This window comes from Bubalus kerabau, chromosome X (genome assembly GCF_029407905.1).
Source record: "Bubalus kerabau isolate K-KA32 ecotype Philippines breed swamp buffalo chromosome X, PCC_UOA_SB_1v2, whole genome shotgun sequence".
NCBI classification, from domain to species: domain Eukaryota; kingdom Metazoa; phylum Chordata; class Mammalia; order Artiodactyla; family Bovidae; genus Bubalus; species Bubalus kerabau.
In genome coordinates, this window is record NC_073647.1 from 98531720 (window position 1) to 98554455 (window position 22736).

The window sequence follows — 22736 nt, forward strand, 5'->3', positions numbered from 1 at the left end:
CATCATCCATTTTATGGAGAGGATGTAGGAAAAGTCTTCAAAGTCCAAATGCCCTAGTGCTCTCAGCCCCCGTCTTCATTAAAAGAGTAACCAAGAGCAACACAAGAGTAACCAGAAACTAAAAATTCCTTTGTGTAGGGTGCTCGGAGGGAAGGAGTCTTTAGATGGGAAGAAACAGCAGTTCCAGCATTTGGAACAGTGCTTTCTGAGGAGTTGGTATTTTCATTTTATTTATTCATTCTGAGCTCTTCTCAGCTTAAACCTGGGAGATGCTCAGGTTTTTGTCTTATAGAAAGATAGTTTCCTTTTTATCCGGAAAATTGAGGGGATTGTGGTAAGGAAACTTTATCAAGGCAGTAGAATAGACAAATCAAGAGATAGGGATATATTTGAGCTCTTAAGACTAATTTGCTTTAGGATGAGGGAGATAGAAGTGGTTCGTCACATAGAATTTTGAAGATGGTGTACAGTTAATGTGTTCTTAGTCCGTTTGGGCTCTAAGCTTTAACAGCCAATTGGTAGCATACAAAAAATAACTAAAATTTTTGTCTTCATCATTTGTCTGTCCTTCTCTTGAAGGTTAGAATCTTGGCTAACACCAGTATTTGGCCATGCCAAGCTTGAGTAGTGTAACCCAGGGCAGGAGAACAGGAAGCTCACATGATTATTCTGAAACATTATGTGTGTCATGCAACTCTCTATTCCAAGTGCATAGAATAGTCCCTGACATATAGTAGGTGCTCAGGAAATGTTTACTCAGTAAATAAATGCTTAAATAAATATTTCTTAGCACTGTCTCTACCAAGGACAAAAGATCAATTTTTTCTCAAAATAACTTCCTAACTTATACCTCAACCTTTCATGTGCCAAATTCTTCCCATCTATTTACCTCAAAGAAGAGAGGACTCATGTATAGGGCTGGAAGTAGGTTTAGGTGGGTCATAGTGGAGTTCAACTCAGAATATTTCAGATAGTTAATTAGATTATTTGCAGAGTCCAAATTTCCAGCTGGTGGAAAAAAAAAAAAAATCTCAATGTTCACTTACTTTTTTTTTTCTTCTAAAACATCAAACAGGAGGAAAATACATCAGAAAAAAATGTCCTGAAATTTTGCTTCAGGGCTTTCCCACATTCTCCAGATTTCCTGCCCAAAGCTTAGTGACACAGACTTGAAGTTTGCTCTATTATCTAGCCAAGTCTTTCAGGCATACAAAACATTCTTTAAAGAGTTGATTGCATAACATGATAATGTATCAAAGCTGAAAAAGAACTTTAGAGATGGCACAGATCAACTTTTTCCTTTTAATATAGTTGGGACACTGAGACCCCAAAAGTGGCTGGCGTTCTTAGTAAGACACCATACTATTTTTTGACTTTTGGTCTTGATCAATTCTACCTAGGACTTGTACCACTACCCCTGTAGGGCTTAAGAATGCAGTTCCCTGGAATGGAAATACCACGTGGACAGGGGAAAAAAGGGCCTCTGCTACTTTTGAGAACTGCAAACTCTAGGTTAACTTTGTCCCAGAATGTGTTGCTGGTGTGCTCCAGAAAGAGCCAGAACCACTATGCCCTGTTTCCTTCCCCCACTAACCTAAGCCAGATGTGCTAGAGCATGTTTGCACAGCATTCTCTCCCATGCATTTTGTTGGAACAGAGGTCACAGGACAAATACATGTTAGCAAAGTTACACAGAGTATCTAGGGTTCATAGATTCTGGACTGAGAAGAAATGAGGCCAGGCTGAGAAGAAATCAGACTATGGGAAAAAATAATTGTAATTACAGATGAGGAAAAAGGCCTTAGAACAACTAATTAGAGCATATGGCTTCCAGGACCTACATTTCTAATCTTGGTTTTGTCTGTGTTGGCTGTCCCTAATCAAGTCACTTAACCTCTCTGACTTTGGTTTTCTTTTATAAATGACAATAGTTAGATGAGGTTCAATTATTTTAATGGAATTATGAAAGTTGTTTGATAGTAATGGTATTATGAAAAAATCTTTGTGATCAGACTGACCTGGACTTTTTCATTAATTTGCAGAAAGTACTTACAGTAGAAGATACCAATACTTTTAATCAAATAAATGTAGGAAAGAAAAGTACAAAATGGTTAAAGTAATTTTGGCTTCTATTAAACATACATATAGTCCAAAGCAGTGGTATTCAAACATACTGGTTTTCACACTAACTGATAAGCATCATTGCTGCTGCTGCTGCTAAGTCACTTCAGTCGTGTCCAACTCTGTGTGACCCCATAGATGGCAGCCCACCAGGCTCCCCCGTCCCTGGGATTCTCCAGGCAAGAACACTGGAGTGGGTTGCGATTTCCTTCTCCAATACATGAAAATGAAAAGTGAAAGTGAAATCGCTCAGTCACGTCCGACTCTTAACGACCCCATGGACTGCAGCCTACCAGGCTCCTCCGTCCATGGGATTTTCCAGGCAAGAGTACTGAAGTGGGGTGCCACTGCCTTCTCCGGATAAGCATCACTAGTAAGTGGTTTAAAAATTCCATGACCTGAGATTCAGAAGTAAAGAGAGGAGTAAGTATGAGTTAGGAAGAATGTATGTACTTTAAAAATCTCAATAAAGGTATTATCTTTACCACCCTTATGAAAGAAAGTGAAGAAGAACTAAAGAGCCTCTTGATGAAAGTGAAAGTGGAGAGTGAAAAAGTTGGCTTAAAGCTCAACATTTAGAAAACTAAGATCATAGCATCTGGTCCCATCACTTCATGGCAAATAGATGGGAAACAGTGGAAACAGTGTCAGACTTTATTTTTCTGGGCTCCAAAATCACTGCAGATGGTGATTGCAGCCATGAAATTAAAAGACGCTTACTTCTTGGAAGGAAAGTCATGACCAACCTAGATAGCATATTCAAAAGCAGAGACATTACTTTGCCAACAAAGCTCCGTCTAGTCAAGTCTATGGTTTTTCCAGTGGTCATGTATGGATGTGAAAGTTGGACTGTGAAGAAAGCTGAGTGCAGAAGAATTGATGCTTTTGAACTGTAGTGTTGGAGAAGACACTTGGGAGTCACTTGGATTGCAAGGAAATCCAACCAGTCCATTCTAAAAGAGATCAGTCCTGGGTGTTCTTTGGAAGGACTGATGCTGAGGCTGAAACTCGAATACTTTGGCCACCTCATGTGAAGAGCTGACTCATTGGAAAAGACCCTGATGCTGGGAGGGATTGGAGGCAGGAGGAGAAGGGGATGACAGAGGACGAGATGGCTGGATGGCATCACCGACTCAATGGACATGAGTTTGAGCGAACTCCGGGAGTTGGTGATGGACAGGGAGGCCTGGTGTGCTGCAATTCATGGGGTTGCAAAGAGTCAGACACGACTGAGCAACTGAACTGAACTGAGGCTTTTTCATTTCTCTCTCAAATCTGAATGAAAGTAATGTTAAGTAGAGTATTTTTGGTTGCAGGTTTTGTTCTTTTATCACTTTAAATATCTGGTGTCACTACCCTATGGCCTGCAGTGTTTCTGCTGAGAAGTCACCTGATAGCCTTATTGGATTTACCTTGTACATAGCCTGTTGCTTTTCCCTTGCTGCTTTTAATATTTTCTCTTTAATTTTTTCCCATTTTATTTACAATATATGTGAATATTTTCATTTTTTAGTTAATCCTGGATGTGTCTTCTTATACTTTCTGGACTCTGATATCTTTTTCCCAAGTTTATAGCCATTATGTTTTATTTGATGTTGTTGTTACTTTCTCAGTCCTTTTCTCTCTCTTCTTCTGGGACCCCTAAAAGGCAAATACTGGTGTGCTTAATGTTATCCCAGAGTCTCTCAAAGGGTCCTCATTTCTTTTCATCCTTTTTTATTTTTTTGTTCATCATCAGTGATTTGTGCTAGTCTATCTTCCTGCTTACTGATCCATTCCTCTGTATCATTTATTCTGTTGATTCCTTCCAGTTTATATTTTCAGTTACTGTATTTTTCATCTCTGGTTGTTCCTTAAAATTTCTAACTCTTTGTTAAAAATTTCTAACTTCTCTCTCTGTGCATACATTCTTCTCCCTCGTTGTTTGATCATCTTTACTCAAACTCTTTCTCTGGAAGATTGCCTATCTCTTAGTTCCTCTTTGGAGTTTTATCTTGTTCCTTTGTTTAGAACATGTTCCTGTGTTGCCTCATTTTGCCTAACTTGCTATTTTCATTTTTGCCAATCTGGTATGTTGGTTAAATATTCTGACATTGAAGAAGTGGTCTTTTTAGGTAATGTCCTATATGTCCCAACAGTGCACTTCCCTCTCATCACCAGAGCTATATGTGCTAGAAGTGCTGCCTCTGTGAGTCCTTCTGTTGTGGCAGGTTGATTATATGGGTAATTTGATAGGTTTGGTTGGCCTCTGGTCCATTTGGTTGTCAGGCCACCTTTTTTGGAGGCTGCCAGCCACTGTTGTTGGGATTGTGTCATGAGGCATCTCACTGTGGAACCCTCAGCAACCCTGGGTGTAATGCATTATTGGTAAGCAGAGTCTGCATTCAGGAGTTCCTAGGTTAGTTGCTTTACCACTGGTTGTTGAAGTCAAATCCTCAGGCTAGTGTCAACCTATTGATGGGCAGAGCCACTTCCTGTTGTCTGTTTGCAAGGCCTAGAGGCCCCAGAGCAGGTTTTGGAATGCCGATGGGTGGAGCTAGTTCCTGACAACATTGAATTCTGAGCCCAGGGCATCTTGAAATTTTTATTAGCTTGATAGTGGGTGGGTCCTGGTTCCGAACAGTCCCAGAGTAGAATCTAGCCTACTAGTGTATAGGATGGCCCACAAACTGTGAGGCTAAAATGTTCTTGTGGCTGGTGTCTGCTTGCTGGTGGGTGGAAATGGGTCAAGGCTACAGCAGGCTTGCTTATTGGTGCTGGAGGCCTGGAGATTTTGAGCCTGGTACCTACATACTGGTGGGTTAAGCTTCATCCTGACGGTCTCTGGTTGGAAAGGCCTGGGGGCCTCCAGTCCAGTGCCTGTGAACTGGTCTGTGGGGACAGGTCCTGAGTCCTCTAGTGGGCAGGGACATGTCCAGAGGGCACTGTGGACTCTAAAGGTCTTAAGGCAGCCTGTCTTCTGGTAGACATAGACCACTATGTCTGAGCCCAGTTAGTTGTTTGGCCTGAAACATCCTAGCACTGATGCTTTCAGAGGTCTGATCAGGGTAAGGCTTGGTCCTGGGGGTTATAAGCTAGAAGGAAGATTCCAAAATTATACTTGCCAGAATCAGTGCCCATGTGATAGGAACTCTCAAAAATGGCTGCTGGCAGTGTCCATGTCTTTAGGGTGAGTGGCAGTTACCTCCCATCGTCCTGGGAGGTTCTCTAGAATCAGCAGTTGGTTTTAGTTTCTTGTCAAATTACTGCCACTGCTCTGGGTTCTGGTGTATGTGGGATTTTATGTGCATCTTTTAAGAGTGAAATCTTTATTATCCCTGGCTCTCTGAGACTCAAAAAGTAAACCTACTGGTTTTCAAATTCTTTCAGGGCTTGTCTTCCTAGTGAAGAATCCCCAGGCTCAGACTTCTGAGTTCTTTGGAAGAATCCCCACAGTTATAATTATTCACCCATTTATGAATTGCCTACCTGGGGGTATTGAATTTAACTATATCTATCATGACTCCACCACTCTTAACTGTCATATTTTGGTTCTTTCTTTATATCTTTATTTGTAGATCTTTTCTGGTAGGTTCTGATCTTTTAAATCAATGGTTATTTTGCAAATGGTTTTGGTATTGAATGTGTTTATGAGAACAGTTGAGCTCAGCATGTTTCTATTCAGCCATCTTGGGCTTCCCAGGTGATGCTAGTGGTAAAGAATCTGCCTGCCAATGCAGGAGACATAAGAGATGTGGATTCGATCCCTGAGCTGTTATGATTCCCTGGAGGAGGGCATGGCAACCCACTCCATTATTCTTGCCTGGAGAATCCTATGGACAGAGGATCCTGACAGGCTATAGACCATAGGATCACACAGAGTCAGGCATGACTGAAGCATAGACCATAGGATCACACAGAGTCAGGCATGACTGAAGCAATTTAGCATGCATGTACACATGCATATCTTGTGCAGCCCTCAAGATGGGTTATTGCCATTTTGTTCTTTGTTTTATGACTGCTTTTTTAGTTTTCCTCTGTCCTTTTCTTTTTCTCTTTCTCTCTTCCCTTGTAGTTGGATGAGTTTGTTTTTATGTTTAGATTTATTTCTTGTTCTCTTTTGTGTATTTTTTGTAATTTTTTGGCTTGTTATTCTGTGAGGTTAGCATGTATCAGTCTATGTATAAAACAGCCTATTTTAAATCGATAGCAACTTAAATTTGAACACACTCCCCAAGTTTACATTTTACCACCCCTACCTCACATTTTATGTTTTGATATCACTTTTTAGATCTTTTTATTTTTATGTATTCCTTAACTGCTTATAATAGTTTTAACTTTACTATTTTTTTCTTTTGATGGTCTTAGAAGCATTTGAAGTGTTAAGTCCACTACTTTTACTATGTATTTACCTTTTCCAGTGAGATTTTTACTTTTATATGCTTTTGTTATTAACAAGTTCCTTTTCAGCTTAAAAAATGTGTTTAATATTTCTTATAAGCCTGTGTTAGTAGTGATGAACTCCTTTAAATTTGATTGTCTGGAAAATTATTTCTCTCTCAAATGTGAATGATAACATTTCCTTGTAGAATATTCTCAGTTGGGAACTTTTTTTTTTCCTTTCAGCACTTTGACTATGTCATGCACTATCCCACAAAGTTTTGCTGAGAAATCTGTTGATAAGCTTATGGGGTTTCTCTTTTATGTAACAATTTTTTTTCCCTTTGGCTGTTTTAAAATTTTCTCTTTATCATTAATTTTTGACATTTTAATTATAATGTGTCTTGGTGTGGTTCACTTTGGATTTATCTTATTTGGGACTCCCTGAGATACCTGGATCTGAATATCTGCTTCCTTCTCTGGGCTAGGGAGTTTTACGACCATTATGTTTCAAATACATTTTTTTTGCTGCCTTTCTTTCTATCTTCTTCTTCTGAAACCTATATAATGTAAATGTTATTCCAGTTGATATTGTACCAAAGGTCTCTTAAGTTTTCTTCATTTTTTAAGAATTAGTTTTTCTTAACTATTACTAAAGAACCATTTTTTTTTCTTTTTGTGCTTTGTCTGGGTAAGTTCCATTGCTTTCTCTTATGTTTACTGATTCATTCTATTTCATCTAGTCAGCTGCTGAACCTATCTAGTGTATATTTCAGTTCAGCTATTGTAATCTTCAGCTTTGTGACTTCTTTTTGGTACTTTCTTATGTTTTCTTTTTGTTGAAGTTCTCAGTGTATTCATTCACTCTTCTCCTGAGCTCAGTGAGAGTGAGTATCTTGATGACATTTTGAATTCCTTCTCAGTTATGCTGTTTATCTCCATATTATTAAAGTCTTTTTCTGAGGTTTTGTCTTGTTCTCTTATTTTTTGGAACACTTTTCTCTGTTTTCTCATTTTGTTGACTGTTTTCACTTTCATGTATTAGGTGAAATGGCTACCTCTATTAGTCTCATAGAAATGGCCATATTTAGGTGCTGACCTTTCTTATCCTACCTTGCCATAGCTCTTGGTTGTCTCTTGAACCCTTGTGATTATCTAAACTGCCTGATTTATTTTTTTTTTAGAGTGTGCCAAGACCTGTCATTATCCTAAAGGGAAGAATCTCATTTATCACATAGTTTCATGTTTATTGGAAGGCAGAGCCTAATGTAGCAACTTTTAAAGTATGCAAATATGTGTAGTCCTGTGGGGCTGTAATTGTAATCCCTCCTGGCCTCCAAACAAGGAGATATAAAGGTCTTCTCTGGGTGACAGTTGCAAAAATTGGGGCTCCAAGTAAATGTATAAGCTCCTTTCTGAGAAGTCTTGTCCAGCTGTAGTGAGGCCAAAAGAGTGCACAAGGGTGTTTTCTCACTTCTTATGTATCATAGGAGCATCTCCTTAGCCTCAAGATATGGGGGAACCTAGAGTCCTTCCCTAAGATAGAAAATCCAGAGTAAGTAAATAGGACTTTTTCACTGGAAGACTGTGGTTGTGTTTCAATTTGCTATCTATGCAGTGCCTTGAGGGTGATGGCCTGACAATAACTGTCTCTCCAATTGTTACAGTCCTATGGAGCTCAGGAATGCCAACAGCCCTGGCCAGCGGGGTGAGGCAATCAAGAGGTGTCTCTTGTGTGGATTGGGTGCTCTCACTGGTTTTAGCAAGGAGGTTGTAGAGTGTATGGGGGAAGGACATACTCACTGGGTTCGGAAAAGCAGCAGGAAAATGTACTGACTATGGATGTACACTTCCTATAGCCTAAAAGTGGGAGAATGTCCCAACTGCTCACACTCCCTAGTCCCAACCAGGAGGTAGGGGAACATTATAATCATCCATGCTTACAGACTTTATTTAGGGACCCTTTATCTAGGGCTCTTATTGTTTACATGCTTTATCCGAGGAGTTTGGAATAAAGGATGAGCTACAAACATTCACTACTATCTGGTCAGAAAGGCAGTGGGATAATGCTATGAGTACTTGCTCCTGCCTGTTTTAGCAAGGCAGTGGGAGGGTGTCACATCTAAGATTGCCTGCCTGTGTAATCAGGTTAAGTGGAGAGTGCAAGTGTCTTCTGCTGGTGTCTCTGTCTCCAGGGAGACTGTCAGCTGCCCCTACACCTCTAGCTAATATCATTAGATTAGTAAATGTGTCCCCTTAATATATAGTCTAGGCACTTTTCCAACAGCTGGTATTTTGCTGGGTCTTAGGGCCCTTTAAGAGGGGAAGTCGAAATTTTCTATAGCATTTGGGACACATGTACATCAGCCCTGTTGGTTTTCTAAGCCAGGCATTTTGAGGGCTTGTGTCTCCGATGCAGAGGCTGGGGCTTGGAGTGCCTGCTGTGGGACATCAATCCCTTGCTTTGCCAGGAGAAATGCCCATCTGGTGAGATTCCCTCCCTATTGTATGTCACTGCAACAGGAGTGGGTTGTTTTGTGAGATCATTTCTCTGATTCTTTTACCCATCTCAGTGTGGTCTTTTTGACCTTTGTTGTGAAGAACAGTTCATCTAGTTTACAGATCTTTCTCAAGGGAAATGATCCTTAGGTAGCTTTAGATTTGGTGTGTCCATGGGAAGAAGTGAGTTCACAAACTTCCTATGATTCCATCTCATATTTCATCCCAGGAAATCTGATTTTTTTTTGTAATTTTATTTTTAACTTATTTATTTTTATTGAAGCATAGGTGAAACACAATATTATATTAGTTTCAGGTGTACAACATAGTGATTTGATATTTTTACAGATTATAATGGGGCTTCCCTCGTGTTTCAGTTGGTAAATAATCTACCTGAAATGCAGGAGACCTAGGTTCGATTCCTGGGTTGGTAAGATCCCCTGGAGAAGGATCTTGCCTGAAGAATCCCCATGGAAAGAGGAGCTTGGCAGGCTACAGTTCATGTGGTCACAAGAGTCGGACATGACTTAGTGACTAAACCATCATAGATTATAATCCATATAAAGCTTTAAAAAATATTGGCTATATCCCCTGTGATGCAAATTGAATTCTTGTATCTAATTTTATTCCAAGTAATTTGTACCTCTTAATACCCTTGCCTGAGGAGACACATCCAAAAAATTATTGCTGAGATCCACCTCAAAGACTGTATTGCCTTTTTTTTTTTCTTCTAGAAGGTTATGGTTTCAGTTCTTACATTTGGGTCTTAAACCCATTTTGAGTTTGTTTTCATATTTGGTATAGAAAGATATTCTAATTTCATTCTTTTACATTAACTGTCCTGTTTTCCCAACACTACTTATTGAAAGGTCTGTTTTATCCATTGTATATTCTTGCTTCCTTTGTCATAGATTGACTATTTATGTGTGGGTTTATTTCTGGGCTTTCTATTCTAATCCATTGCTCTATCTGTTTTTGTGCCTGTAGCATATTGTTTTGATTACTTTAGCTTTGCAGTATAGTTTGAAGTCAAGGAGTTTGACACCCCCAGCTTTGTGTGTGTGTGTGTGTGTGTGTTTAAGATTTCTTTACCTATTTTGGGTCTTTTGTGGTTTCACACAAATTATAGAATTATTTGTTCTATCTCTGTGAAAATTATCATGGGTATCTTAATAGAAATTGAATTAAATTTGTAGATTGCTTTGGGTATTAGGAACATTTCAACTATCAATTGTTGAAATCTATGAACACACATATTTCCTACTTATTTTTATCACTTTTGATTTCTTTCATTAATATCTTACAGTTTTCAAGACATATCTTTTAAATAAAACAAAATAATCCCTAGGTCATTCTCACAATCAACCACATTTGCAAATTAGTGATCTAGTAGATTGATCAAGGCAGTGAGGTGTAGTGGAAAGAGTACAAAGTCTGGTTCCAGACATAACTATTTCAACTATTCATCTAGGACAAATTACTTCCCTTTTCAGAATCTTCATTTTATTATCTATAAAGTAGGTATCTCGACCTCTTTATCTTATTGTGGGTTTAAAGGGGATGGTGTATGCAATGGAGCATCACATATATTAGGTATTCAAGTGTATTCTGTCTTTTTTTGGCTTGGTATGCTGTAAACTCCTAGATGGAATGGATCCTATCTATGTCACTCATTCTTCATGGTGCCTGGGGTTAAGTTGTAAAAAAATGGAGTATCTTAATAACTGCTTTGTGATGGTTTTTAGCCAGTAGCAGAGACCTTTAAGTAAAGGAGAGTTTGTTGCAAGACTATAGGAGGCCTTTTCATACTCTTCATGGTGATGAAATGATGGTTTTGAACTGTGTTGTTGTTGAAGTCTCTTAAGAGTCCCTTTGACTGCAAAGAAATCAAACCAGTCGATCTTAAAGGAAATCAACCCTGAGTATTCATTGGAAAGACTGATGCTGAAGCTGAAGTTCCAATACTTTGACCACCTGATATGAAGAGCTGCCTCATTAGAAAATACCCTTATGCTGAGAAAGATTGAAGGCCAGAAGAAAAGGTGATGACAGAGGACGAGATGGTTGGATGGCATCACCAACTCAATGGACATGAGTTTGGGCAAGCTCCAGGAGATGGTGAAGGACAGGGAAGCCTGGCATTTTGCTGTCCATGCATTGCAAAGAGTCAGACACCACTGAGAGACCGAACAACAACAATAGGAAGCCTGATACAGAAGAAGTGACCCTGAGAAGCTAAGGAAACTTCAACAACTAGAGTTTATAAATGGACCTCCATCACTATGATTTGGTTACACTTTACTTTTTTTCAGTTCTCTTACCAACTGACACCCTTATAACTTCAACTTGAACACTATATGTTATCCTACTCCAAATCAACCTGGTGAATTTCAGTTCTAGCTCCTGCTATTTGTTGCTCATTATTTTTGGTGAAAAGCTAAACAAGTCATAAGTTCCAGAACAGCCCAAAGATTGGTTGCCACTAAGTCAAATTCAACCACAGTGGAGTCATTTGGTACAAAACATGGCAGCCTAGGTTACAGGTGCAGTTTATCTTAAAAGAAGATATGGTTTAGGCAGAGATTATAATATATGACTGAAACAACATTGTGCTCTGTGGTTGAACAATTGAGAGTTCCAAAAAAACATCTACTTTACTCACTATGCCAAAGCCTTTGACTGTGTGGATCACAGTAAACTGTGGAAAATTCTGAAAGAGATGGGAATACCAGACCACCTGACCTGCCTCTTGAGAAACCTGTATACAGGTCAGGAAGCAACAGAACTGGACATGGAACAACAGACTGGTTCCAAATAGGAAAAGGAGTACATCAAGGCTGTATATTGTCACCCTGCTTATTTAACTTATATGCAGAGTACATTATGAGAAACACCGGGCTGGAAGAAGCACAAGCTGGAATCAAGGTTGCCTGGAGAAATATCAATAACTTCAGATATGCAGATGACATCACCCTTATGGCAGAAAGTGAAGAAAAACTAAAGAGTCTCTTGATGAAAGTGAAAGTGGAGAGTGAAAAAGTTGGCTTAAAGCTCAACATTCAGAAAACTAAGATCATGGCATCTGGGTCCCATCACTTCATGGGAAATAGATGGGGAAAACAGTGGAAACAGTGTTTCCACTTCGGACTTTATTTTTCTGGGCTCCAAAATCACTGCAGATGGTGACTGCAGCCATGAAATTAAAAGACGCTTACTCCTTGGAAGGAGAGTTATGACCAACCTAGACAGCATATTAAAAAGCAGAGATGTTACTTTACCAACAAAGGTCTGTCTAGTCAAGGCTATGGTTTTTCCAGTGGTCATGTATGGATGTGAAAGTTGGACTGTGAAGAAAGCTGAGCACCGAAGAATTGATGCTTTTGAACTGTGGTGTTGGAGAAGACTCTTGAGAGTCCCTTGGACTGTAAGGAGATCCAACCAGTCCATCCTAAAGATTAGTCCTGGGTGATCAGGACTGATGTTGAAGCTGAAACTCCAATAACTTGCCCACCTGATGCGAAGAGCTGGCTCATTTGAAAAATTCCTGATGCTGGGAAAGATTGAGGGCAGGAGGAGAAGGGGACAACAGAGGATGAGATGGTTGGATGGCTTCACTGACACAATGGACATGTGTTTGGGTGTACCCTGGGAGTTGGTGATGGACAGGGATGCCAGTGTGCTGCGATTCATGAGGTCACAAAGAATCGAACACGACTGAGTGAGTGAGCTGAACTGAACTGATTTCCTGACCTCACTGCATGATGACTAACAATGTTTAACACCATTCACTTTCATTATCTTCTTGGAGCTTCAAAAAACACGGTGAGAGGGATGAATCCTTCACTTTAAAGGTGAATAAAGTAAGGTAAGAAAGGAAGCATCCCACAGCTAAAAGGTAAGAGTCAAATCTAGCTTCCCTGGTGTCTCAGTGGTAAAGAATCCATCTGCAGTGCAGGAGACCTGAAAGCTCAAGTTTGACCCCTGGGTCAGGAAGATCTGGTGGAGAAGGCAATGGCAGCCCACTCCAATATTATTCCCCAGAAAATCCCATGAACAGGGGAGCATGGTGGGGTATAGCCCATGGGGTTGCAAAAGTGTTGGTCATAACTAAGTGATTAAACAAGAGTCAAATCTAGTCTTTCTGCCTCTTTATTCCATACTCTCATAATTGTACTCAAGCTTTGATCTTCCTCATTATAAATCCAAGAAGTTTCAATGAAGTTTTCCATTTACCATTTTACAGATGAAGGGACTGGGGAATAATAGGCCACCTGGACTAGAACTGTAATGACAAATTGAGACAGATAATTGAGCACATTTTCAGTAAAATTCAAGTGAATTTCCCACTTTGATTAGATTTATCCTAGAATGCATAAGAATTCCCTGGAGTGCTTGTTAAACACAGATTACTGGGTCACATTCCCAAAGATTCTAATTCAGTAGTTTTGGAGTATGGGTAGGAAATTTGCATTTTCAACAAGTTCCCAAGTAATGCTCCTGGTTCAGGGACCACACTTTGAGAACCAATGTTATAGACAAAGCATTGATTTAATGACTGATCAAGCTTTCAGGCCACTAGGATAAAACAGCTTAGAAAACTTGGACATTCAAGGCACTTAGCAATCTCTGTGAAAGTTGGTTGATGCTATACACTAATTTCCTCCATAGGCCCTCACAAAAACAGTGATGGAGGTATAGACCTTAGAGTCAGACTTATTGTGCTAGCTTTGTGTTCTCAAGTAATATGATCTCTCTGAACTTCAGTTTCTTCATTTTTAAAATGATAGTAATGAAGTGACTTCATAGGACTATTGTGAATCAAAGTCAATACATGCAAAAGCCCTTTGAAGGCTAGAAAATTTTGCATCAGTGGAAATAATTTTTTAAAAGAGTAGCAAAGTTCTTGAGGATCATCTCTCTTTCTTGGCATTTTAAGATCCCTTGGGTGCCTGGTCTTTTGTTGCAAAATGTGGCATGTAAGTAGATCTTCAAGTGGCTATGGAGGAGCCAACTGGGATTCTGCAAATGTTTAGTCACTCTTATAAACTTGGCTAAAACTTGGCTAAAAGTCAAGTCCCCCAGCTCTTGGCAACAGATCTTTTTGATCTGATCTCATTCTCAGAGCCTGAAAAATGCAGATGGCCCTGCAGTTCTTTCAACCCAATTATAATTTTCAGAAGACTGGGTCTTTGGAGAAAATTAGTTCTTCATTAAGAGGTAAACAGCAGATACAGCTTTTTGTAATGGCCAAATATTTCTCTACTAGAGGGTGAAATGAAGAAGCTACTAAACTGGAAATTAAGAAATCTGTATCATATACCATATTCTGCAACTGACTCACTGTGTGACCAAATATAAATCCCTCCTGCTTTTTAGGTCTCAGTATTTTGTGTATAACAACAGATATTCAAATTCATTGGTCTTGAGGGAACCTTCAAAATCTGAATTCTAAGATTATCAAGGAAATGGACCTAGGCTTGGACCTTGGTCCCTAGGCTTTATTATATATCTTGATTCATTGTTACCTTGAGACATCACTACTGACCTCTGAGCCTTATTTTCATAATTTATAACCTTGAGAATAATTATAAATAATTCCCTAACTCACTTCCAGTATTTATGTCAAGGAGCAAATATGTAGTGTTTAAAATTAATTTGGATATCTCAGTGATTAATATTTGGAATATATTTTTAAATCTTATAACTAAATAACAAACACACTGTTTAAAAATGATCAAAGTATTCAAATTGACATTTCTCCAAAGATATACAAATGGTCAATGAGCACATGAAAAAATGCTTAACATCATTAAGCATTAAGAAAATACAAATCAAAACAAGTGAGATACCACTTCACATGCATTAGGAAGGCTACTATGAAAAAATGAGAAAATAATAAGTGTTGTCAAGGATGTGGAGAATTTGGAACTTGTACAAACAACAACTTGTACAACAACTTGTACATTGTTGGTGGGATTGTAAAATAGTGCAGTCACTAGGGAAAACAGGATAGCAATGTTTCACAAAATAAAAAATAAAATTACCATATGATCCAGAAGTTCTACTTGTGGATATATAGCTCAAAGTACTGAAAACAGAACTTAAAGAGATCTGCTTTCATATACCCTTATGTTTATAATGTTCATAGTGGCATTATTCACAACAACCAAAATTTGGAAGCAATACAAATATCCATTGATGGATGAATGAATGAAGAAATCAAATGTGATATATACACACAATGGAACGTTGTTCAGTTTTAAAAAGGAAGGACATTTTGGCATGCTACAGTATGGATGAACCTTGAGTACAGTATTCTAAGTGAAATAAGACAGTCACAAAAAATACAAATATTGTATAACTCTACTTACATGAGGTACCTAGTACAATGACATTTATAAAGGCAGAAAGTAGAATAGAGGTTGCTAGACACTAGGGCAAGGAGAGATAGGGAGTTATTATTTATGGCTGCAGAGTTTTGATTTTACAAGATGAAAAGTGTTTTAGAGATGAATGTTGGTAATGGTTGCAAAGCAATGTAAATGCATTTAATGCCATTAAAATATAAAAGTAAAATGGTTTATGGTAAATTCTGTGTTATGTATATTTTACTGCAAGTTCAATACTAAATCAAGTTATTTGAAAAATGAAACATGCTCTTTAAATTTAGGAGTCTGATTTGAATTTCAAGTATAGCGATTTTCTTTAGCTTTTGGGAAACATAGCTCCACAAAACTAATTGAGGATTTAAGAAAGACCCAGTGCCTTCTCCTGCTTAGGGCTATTTTTCTATCTAAATATGTTCTTCCTAACACTTTCAGAGAATATAAGGTGACAAAATGATACACCGAATAGGAAACTGAGAAACTCGACTGTCAGATTGAAAACTGAAGCTTGAGCTTTCAGATCTCAAAAATGCAATGGTCTTGTTTATGGTCATACTGAATAGAGAATTAATGCTAACAATGTTGTAGCAGACAGGTTGGCTGTGACAGGGAATGGAGATAACAAGAAGCTGTTATTCTTAATCCTTACACCTCTCTATCCCCAGCTGTCCATCTGTCCTCTCCATAGTTACAGCCAATGGCCCTTGGCCAAAATGTGTCTGGTCATTATTGCATATGAGAATTCTTCCCAGAAGACCCTGGGCCATGGCCTTGCCTGACTTGGTAATAGAAAAACTACCTGCAGCAATTCCAATGGTTCTCCATTTTCTGTGGGTAGCAGAATCACCTGGAAGGCTGTTATATCATAAATGTCTGGTAGGCCTAGAGTTTCTGATTGAGTAGGTCTGGGGTGGGGCTAAAAATTTACATTTGTCACAATTTCTCAGGTGATGCTGATGCTGTGTCTTAGGACCACACCTTGAGAACCACTGTTAGATGACTACAAGTTTAACTGAGGTGTCTCTTCCCACCACAACTACAGTTCCTTGATGACCAACTGTAGACTCAGCTCTGCTCCAGTAACAAACACCAATCCTGATCTAAGCTTGCAGCAGTATCTTATTGTGTCAATGTGAGGCCATTTCTTCCCTAGACTCTGCTGTAGATCCCTGCCCCCTTTCTGCAAACTCTCTCTTCTGCTTTTAGGAATTTCTTGCCTTGTTTTATGGTATGCTAGACTACCTCACCAGGGTTTCCCTGATGGCTCAGACAGTAAAGGATCTGCCTGCAATGAGGGAAACCTGGGTTTGATCCCTGGGTTGTGAAGATCCTCTGGAAGAGGGCAAGGGAAGCCACTCTAGTATTCCTGAATGGGGAATCACCATGGACAGAGGAGCCTGGTGGGCTACAGTCCATGGGGTCTAAAAGAGTCGGACATGACTGAGTGACTAAACACAGCATAGTCTACCTCACACTGGCTGTGAGAATCAATTGTGAACATCTCTTCCCAACTCCATGTTCACTTGTGAAAGTATTTACACATAGAAATTTGTAAACATGACAAATCAATGTCCCCTACTCCCCAGAGTGTTTATTAAACTACACTACATTAGCACAATTGCCAACTGATTTGCTGGGTTGTAACTTACCTGTTGGCCAAATTTCTTTGTCCAGCCCTATGGTGGAATTTTTCCAAGGGAGTCTTTTTCTAGGTTCTAGGCTCTCTCAATCTCTGTAATGCATTGTTGAAATATGACTATGGGGAGAGAACAGCAAGGCCCCAAGTGTTCTGGGTTCTTGGGATTACATAGATTTTTCTAGTTCTTAGTGCAGCACTAGAAACATCATTAAGATAATACATGAGAAAGAAATTAACATGTGTTGTAGAAAGTCATGGGGATTCCCAGGTGGCTCAATGGGTAAAGAGTCTGTCTGCTAAGCTGAAGACACAGAGATGTGGGTTCAATCCCTGAGTTAGGAAGATCCTCTGGAGGAGGGCACGGCAACCCACTCCAATATTCTTGCCTGGAAAATCCCATTGACAGAGGAGCCATGTGAGCTACAGTCCATAGAGTCACAAAGAGTCAGAAACGACTGAAGTGACTGATCATGCACTTACATAGAAAGTCATAGGCATTTTCCTATCTGTTGGCTCCATTAATTCATTGACTCCTTATTTAAGCTCTGTGAGGTAAGAGTTATTGGTTCTGCTATATAGATAAAATTCAACATTCAAAAAACTAAGATCACTGGGACGACCCAGAGGGATGGTACAGGGAGGGAGGAGGGTGGAGGGTCCAGGATGGGGAACCCGTGTATACCTGTGGCAGATTCATGTTGATATATGGCAAAACCAATACAATATTGTAAAGTTAAAAAATAAAATTAAATTTAAAAATAAAAAAATAAATAAATTTAGAAGACTCTTGAGAGTCCCTTGGACTGCAAGGAGATCCAACCAGTCCATCCTAAAGAAGATCAGTCCTGGGTATTTATTGGAAGGACTGATGCTGAAGCTGAAACTCCAATACTTTGGCCACCTCATGCGAAGAGTTGACTCATTGGAACAGACCCTGATGCTGGGAGGGATTGGGGGCAGGAGGAGAAGGGGACGACAAAAAACTAAGATCAGAGTATACAGTCCCATCACTTCATGGCAAATAGATGGAAAAACAATGGACACAGACTATTTTCTTGGGCTCCAAAATCACTGTGGACAGTGACTGCAACCATGAAATTAAAAGATGCTTGCTCCTTGGAAGGAAAGCCATGACAAAACTAAACAGTGTATTGAAAAGCAGAGACATCACTTTGCTGACAAAGGTTCATATAGTCAAAGCTATGATTTTTCCAGTAGTCATGTATGGATGTCAGAGTTGGAGCCTAAAGAAGGCTGAGCACTGAAAAATTGATGCTTTCTAACTGTGGTGCTGGAGGTGATGCTTGAGATACCCCTGGACAATAAGGAGATCAAACCAGTCAATCCTAAAGGAAATCAAACCTGAATATTCATTGGAAGGACTGATGCTGAAGCTGAAGGTCCAATACTTTGGCCACCTGATGTGAAGAAGTGACTCACTGGAAAAGACTCTGATGCTGGGAAAGATTGAAGGAAGGAGGAGAAGGGGATGACAGAGTGTGAGATGGTTGCATGGCATCGCTGATTCAATGAACATGAGTTTGAGCAAACTCTGGGAGGTAGTGAAGGACAGGGAAGCCTGGCATGCTGTAGTCCATGGGGTCACAAAGAGCTGGACATGACTGAGTCACTGAACAACAATACAGATAAGAAAACTTAAGGTAAGAGAAGTTAAATAAATTGTCCAAGGGCACACAACTAGTATGTTTCTTACCTAAGTGTGAATTCTTACCTAAGTATGTCTGACTCCAAAGGAGAAATATTTTCTAGTCAACAAATATTTACTAGGAACTTAAGAAATGCCTTCTTGCCTGAAACCAAGGAATTGTGGTACAAAGCTCTTGAATTTATAGAAGACTTGAACTGACTCTAAAGTTAAAGCTATAATCTAGGTTAAAGACAGTGTTCCCACTGATTTGTTCTGAGGGCTCTTGCCTAAAATGAAGTAGAATTTCCTGGGAAGTGGGTAGAGGTCTTTATTTCTTGGGGATGGTTAATAATACGTTAGATATATATTTTCCTGAACTGGAGGAAAGATTATGTAAGATTCTGCCTGGAATAAATCCTGAAACTATTCTGGTGAAGCACAAGGCTGAGAATTGTGGGATCAGAGTCCTGAAACTAAAAAGGTACAATGAAACTGTAACAAGTACAAAGTCTTACCACTGTGACTCAAAACCAAATAATTAAAGGCTAGAGAGGCAGAGCTCAGACACTGTTTACTTTTAATTTCCAATTCCAATTGTTCTTTCTTGGCATATAAGATAGTAATGAACTTTTTTGTAAATTAATTCATTTATTTTAATTGGAAGCTAATTATTTTACAGTATTGTAGTGTTTTTTTTTTTTTTTTTTTTGCCATACATTGACATGAATCAGCCATGGGTGTACGTGTGTCCCCCCTTCCCACCTCCCTTCCCATCCCATCCCTCAGGGTTGTCCCAGTGCACTGGCCCTGAGAGCCCTGTCTCTTACATCGAACCTGGACTGGCGATCTATTTCACATATGGTAATATACATGTTTCAATGCTATTCTCTCAAATCATCCCACCCTTGCCTTCTCCCACAGAGTCCAAAAGTGTGTTCTTTACATTTGTGTCGCTCTTGCTGTCTTGCATATAGAAAAACACCAATACAGTATTTTATATATATATATATAATTTTTAGAAGGTGGTAACGATGACCCTATATGGGAGACAGTAATAAACTTTTGTATATTAACATTCTATCTTGAAATTTTGCTGAAGTCATGTATTAATTCCAAAAGCTTTTGGTTGATTTTTTGGGATTTTTCTACATATAAAATTATATCATCTGCCAAAAAAGACAGATTTCTTTCTTCCTTCCAAATATACATGCCTTTTATTTCCCTTTCTTATCTTACTGGATTTGTTAGATTTCCAGGTATGAAGTGCAATAGACGTGGTGAGAGGGAAGGAACATCCTTACTTGCTCCTGGTCTTAGCAGAAAAGTCACTAGCTCCTTTCCACTTAGTATAATTTCAGCTGTACTTGGTTTATAATTGTTCTTTATCAAGTTGAGAAATTTCCCTCTATTCCTAGTTTGCTGAAATGTTTTACCATGATTGGGTGTTGGATTTTGCCAAAGGATTTTTCAGTATCTATTTTTATGATGTTATGATTTTTATTCTTTAGTCTGTTGATATAATAGATTACAGTAATTGATCATCAAATGTTAAAACATTGAACAACTAATAAATCCTGCCTAGCCATAGTGTATAATTATTTTTATACATTATTCAATTTTATATGTTAATATTTTACTAAGGACTTTTGTATTTATGCTACAAGAGGTACCGATCTATTGTTCTACTTTTTTGGAATTTTTTTGTTTTGTTTTGTTTTGGTATTAGGATAACGTCCTTTTAGAATGGGTTAGGAAATATTCTCTTATTTTCTCAAAGATATTGTAAAGAATTGGTAAAAGTTATCACTTCAGTGTTTGGTCGAATTCATGTGAATTCATCTCAATTTCCCGTGTTCTCTTTTGGATGTTTATTAATTACTGATTTGATATTTTAAAATAGATTTTTGCCTATTAAGGTCATCTATTTCTTCTTGTGTGAGTTTTGGTAGATTGTGTCTTTCAAGAAATCAGTCCTGTACCAACGGGCCTACTTGCAGGGCAGCAAAGGAGACACAGACACAGAGCAGACATTTGGACTCAGTGGGAGAAACAGAGGGTGGGATGATTTGACAGAATAGCATTGAAACATATACACTACTGTATGTAAAATAGCCAGTGGAGGTTTGCTGTATGACCAAGGAAACCAAAGCCAGTGATCTGTGACAACCTTGAGGGATGGGGTCGGGAAGGAAATGGGAAGGGGTTTCAGGAGAGACAAAGCACACGTATGCCTATGGCCAATTCATGTTGATATATTGGCAAAAACCATCACAATATTGTAAGGTGATTATCTTCCAGTTAAAACAAATAAATTTTTTAAAAAGAAATTAGTCCTTTTCAGTTATGTTATCAAATTTGTGGATGTGAAATTTTACGTATTATTTATTTATTATGCTTTAACATCCATGGGCTCAGTAATAGTGGCTCCATTTACATTTCTGATGTTAGTAATTTGTATCTTCTCTTTTTTTCTTCTACCCTTAACCTGACCAGAAGTTTATTAACTTTTTTCAAAGAACCAGTTTCTGTTTTCCTTGATTTTCTCTATTAATTTTCTGTTTTTAATTTATTTGGTTTATGTTCCAATGCTTAATATTAAATTTCTGCTTTCTTTGGATTTAATTTGCTCCCCTTTTTCTAGTTTCTTGAGATGGAGGTTTTGATTATTCATATTATATCTTTCTCATTTTCTAATATATACATTCAATGTGATAAATTTCCTTCTAAGCACTGCTTTTGCCTTGTCTCACAAATTTTGATATGCTGCATTTTCATTTTTATTTAGTTCAACATATTTTAAAATAACTCTTGAGATTTCTTTGACCATATGTTATTAAAAGTGTGGTGTTTAATCTCCAAGTATTGTGGAGTTTTCCAGCTATCTTTCTGTTATTGACTTCTAGCTTAATTTCTTTGTTGTCTGAGCATATCTTGTATGACTTTTGTTCCTTTTAATTTGTTAAAGTGCATTATAAGGCCTAGAATGTGGTGTAATTTGGTGAATGTTCCATGTGAGCCTGAGAATAATGTGTATTCTGCTGTCATTGGATGAAGAACTCTATAATTGTCAATTAAATTCAGTTGATTGACAGTACTGTTCAGTTAAACTATGTCCTTACTGATTTTGTTTTCCTTCAGCAATAAAGTGGATTCATCTTTTTCTCCTTGTATCTTTATCAGTTTTTGCCTCATTTATTTTGATGTTCTGTGGTTAGGCATATACAAATTAAGCATTCTTATGTCTTTTGGAGAACAGACCCCTTTATTATCATGCAATGCTTGTCTTTACACCTGGTAACTTACCTTGATCTAAAATGTGGTTTTCCTTAAATTGATATAGTTATTTCAGCATTTATTTTTTTGATTAATGCTGGAATGATATAACTTTATGTATCCCTTTGTTTTTAATATACTTATATCTTTAAATTTAAAATGAGTTTCTTGTAGTGGCATAAGTTAGGTTTTATTTTTTAATTCACTCTGACAGCCTCTGCTTTTAATTTGCTATGTTTAGACTGCTCCTGCTGCTGCTACTGTTGCTGCTGCTGCTAAGTCGCTTCAGTTGTGTCCAAATTTGTGCCACCTATAGACAGCCTCCCACCAGGCTCCCGCATCCCCGGGATTCTCCAGGTAAGAACACTGGAGTGGGTTGCCTTTTTCTTCTCCAATGCATGAAAGTGAAAGTGAAGTCCCTCAGTCGTGTCCGACTCTTAGCGACCCCATGGACTGCAGGCTACCAGGCTCCTCCATCCATGGATTTTCCAGGCAAGAGTACTGGAGTGAGGTGCCATACTGACATTAATTAATTCATTAATTAATTTTTAATTTATTTTAATTGGAGGCTAGTTACTTTACAATACTGTGGTGGTTTTTTACATACATTGACATGAATCAGCCATGGGTGTACATGTGCTCCCCATCCTGACCCACCCTCTCACCTCCATTTGCATCCCATCCTTCAAGGTCATCGCAGTGCACCAGCCCTGAGCACCCTGTCTCATGCATCAAACCTGGACTGGCTATCTATTTCACATGAGATAGTATACATGTTTTGATGCTATTCTTTCAAATCATCAACCCTCGC